The 3,657-nt window shown below is 38.2% G+C and overlaps 1 pseudogene; it reads left to right on the forward strand.

The window, feature by feature from the left end:
* The first annotated feature begins 628 nt into the window (after nt 1-628).
* Nucleotides 629-1,693, forward strand: LOC118913874 (olfactory receptor 6C2-like; annotated as a pseudogene).
* Nucleotides 1,694-3,657: the final 1,964 nt, after the last annotated feature.

The raw sequence follows: 3,657 nt of genomic DNA on the forward strand, positions 1-3,657 counted from the left end.
CAGAGAGTAATAGGAGAAGCAGCTTTAGGAACATTACACTTTCATTACGATCAGCTCTACATTCCACTAAAAAAGGTTTCATAGTACTTAACACTAGAAGGTTTATCAGCCTAAATGATAAAATCTTGTATATAAGAGTAGCAAGCCCTTATGAAGTGCTTACTCTATGGCAGACAATATTCCTAGTGATTTAAATGTATTTTAATTCATTTATTCACTTTAACAACTATATGAAAAAAGTTCAACTATGTTTCATGGTTTATATATGAAGAAATTGATGCACAAAGCTTAATAATTTGGCTCAAGTCAATGTGCTGAAGGAATCATAATCTGCACTGAACACTCATCTCCAGACTCCATGCCCCAAACCAGTGGGTCACGCTGACCCCTGCAGCTGGGATGGGACTCATGATTCTGGTTTTGTTTTTGTTTTTCCACTGACTGATAATCCACTGAAAGGGTTTTATTCCCAGGTTTTGTTTTGGGGTTTTTGATTGTTTGCATTATCTAGGAATCCTTGTACCAGAGACATTATTAATATTATAAGAATGTTTAATACCAGCTTTCTGCTCATACTATTGTCTGAATCATGAAGTAATATAAGTTACCAACACAACCACATTATCAAATGAAGTTATATTTGCTTTCTTGGAACTCTCACTCTACTCCCACTTTTAATTCATCTTGGACAGTCTTCATTTTCAATTTCTACCTTATTTTTACCAACAGAACATGCAGAAATCAGAGGTCAGTGTTGAAAAATTACACAGTGTTAACAACATTCATTCTGGTAGCACTGACAGATGACCCAAATCTACAGATTCTGCTCTTCCTCTTTCTGTTCATCACCTACCTGCTGAGTGTAATTGAGAACCTGACCATCATCACCCTCAACTTTGTAGATCTCCGCCTTATAACTCCTATGTACTTCTTTCTCTGCAGCTTCTCCATTTTAGAAGTCTCTTTTACCACTGTCTGTATTCCCAGATACCTCGATTCCCTTGCTACTGGAGACAATACAGTTACCTACAACACTTGTGCCACTCAATTGTTTTTTATTACTGTCCTGGGTGTCACTGAGTTCTTTCTCCTGACTGCCATGTCCTATGACCGCTATGTGGCCATCTGCAAACCCCTGCATTACATGAGCATCATGAACAGCAGGATCTGTACCAAGTTCCTAACAGGCTGTTACCTGTCAGCTCTGACGATTGTCCTCCCACCCTATATCATGGTATTTGAGCTCGAGTTTTGTGACTCCAATGTCATAGATCACTTTGCCTGTGATGCTGCTCCCGTCCTGAAGATCTCCTGCTCTGACACAGAGTTCATAGAGTGATTTGTCTTACTTGCGGCCGTGCTGACACTCACTGTCACCATTGTGAGTGTGACCAAGTCCTACACACACATCATCAGAACCATCCTCAGATTCCCTTTTACCCAGCAAAGGAAGAAGGCTTTTTCTACCTGCTCTTCCCATATCATTGTGGTTTCTATCACTTACGGCAGCTGCATCTTTATGTATATCGGAGCACCTGCCAAAGAATTTGTCTCTCTGAATAAGATGGTGTCAGTACTCATGACTTCACTTGCCCCAGTAGTGAATCCCTTCATTTGTTCTCTGAGGAATAAGCAAGTGATACAAGCCTTCAAAGACATGATCAAAAAGATTGCATCTCTCTTAAAGAACTGAAAGTCTAGTGAATTTTAAAGGTCAAAAGGTAAAAAACTCTTCCAATTTTAACAGTTTTATGGAGATATAATTTAAATTCCATAAAAGTCACCAGTTTTAAGTGCACTATTGAATAAATTCTAGTAAATTAATAGAACTTTGCTTCAAACACCACAATTCAGTTTTAGAATGTTTCCATCCACCCCCAAACATTTTCCTGCTGAACACAGGTAGTCAAACACTTCCATCCTGTAGCTCAATACAAACACTGTTCTGTTTCCTGTCTCTAGGAATTTGCCTTCTCTGGACATTTTATATAAATGGAAGCATATAACCTGTAGAATTTTGTGCCTATTTTCCTTATTTTTCATAACATTTTGAGGTTCATCCATATTGTAACATGTATCAGTAGCTTATTCCTTTTCCCCGCAGAGTATTCCATCATATGAATATACTACATTTTGTTTATTGATTCACTAGTGATGGACATTTATATATCTTAAATATCTGCAAGTTGAACACCTTTTTAATTAAGAAAATGATGATGTTTGGGTGTCTGTCAGAGATGCAAAGGTGATTTAAATATTAAATCTATTAATAACATTTCATTACCCCAATAACAAAAGGAGAAAAGCTGTATATTTATTTTACCAGATACACTAAATTTATCTTGTTTTATTTACACTAACTTAATAAAAATTTAAAAATTTTAATAATCAACATTTATTTGTGATAACTTGCAGAGCAAGCTATGAATGGACATGAATCTTGGAGTGTCCTAGTAGACTTGAAATAATTACTTTTGCCTTTTCCCACCCAGGCTAATTTTACAAAAATAATAAAATAATCTGACATTAAAGTTTATTGAAACAATGGAATAGTGAGTGTGCAGTTTCTTATGTGTTTATAATAATGAGTCACATTACTGGACAAAACACACGTGAGATGAAGGGATATTCAAAACCGAGGAAAGAGCTCTTTCTCCTATAGTAGGGGTTGTGTGGCTTCACCCGAGTCCAGCATCTCTCAGGACATCCCTGAGAGGCATCTCGCCTGAACTCAGCTGAAGAATCCCTCAAGCAATAAGAAGAAAAGTGAGAAGAAACCACCCTTGTGATTTGCCCTCTGACACTCCTTGTTTGGCACCTGACCTGTTTCTGATTCTATTGTTGCGTCTTCCTTTCTCCAAGGACAGAGTCTCAACTGATAACTGTTTTGTCTGCACAAAGTTCAAGTTCATTTCACTATAGATTAATGAACACATTTGAACCTAGGACTCCAAGGGGTTCTTTTGTTTGTTTAATCAGATGATCCCTGCACACCTTTTGAGGACCAGCTATAACCGATATCGTACTTGCTAATATGCAACTTGCAGGGAAACCTGTCTTTCCATACAGAGGTCACGATACTGACTTTGCCCAAACCAGAGAGAGTTTCTCACCATCACAGCAGTCTTTAATTCTTTCAACTATACAACATATAGGAACATATTTATTAGAGTTAATGTCAGAAAATATCCTCTCTTGGGTATCCTGATAGGACTGTAGAAGGTAAAGGACATTTGGGAAAGGCCCATGTTAAATGGTGGGCAATGGGAGCCTGAGAGACCTCTGCCCACTCGCAGACTTGCCAGTGAGAACAAATGTGTGAGTGCATGAAAAATACTGTGGGACACACCACCACTAACTGCTGCTCTGCTCTGAGTTACTCTAAGGAACTCTGTGGTTAAACTGCCCACAGAGGCCATGCACAGAAATATGAAAGGTAAGTGTGATTACCTCAGTCATGCCAGTTGTTCAGCCTCCAGAACCCGAGGAGCTCAAAGTTACCCAGGACAGAAGGCTTTGACTTATGGGTTTTAACACCCTGGCCCTAAATTATTATTTACAGTGCACAATAGGAATCAATGTTTATCTGATATTACCCTGTTTTCTGACATTGTGGCATTTGATCTTTAATGAGACTTTTAAAAGGTGTCCTTGAGA

The sequence above is a fragment of the Manis pentadactyla genome, chromosome 10 (genome assembly GCF_030020395.1).
Source record: "Manis pentadactyla isolate mManPen7 chromosome 10, mManPen7.hap1, whole genome shotgun sequence".
In the NCBI taxonomy this organism is placed as follows: Eukaryota; Metazoa; Chordata; class Mammalia; order Pholidota; family Manidae; genus Manis; species Manis pentadactyla.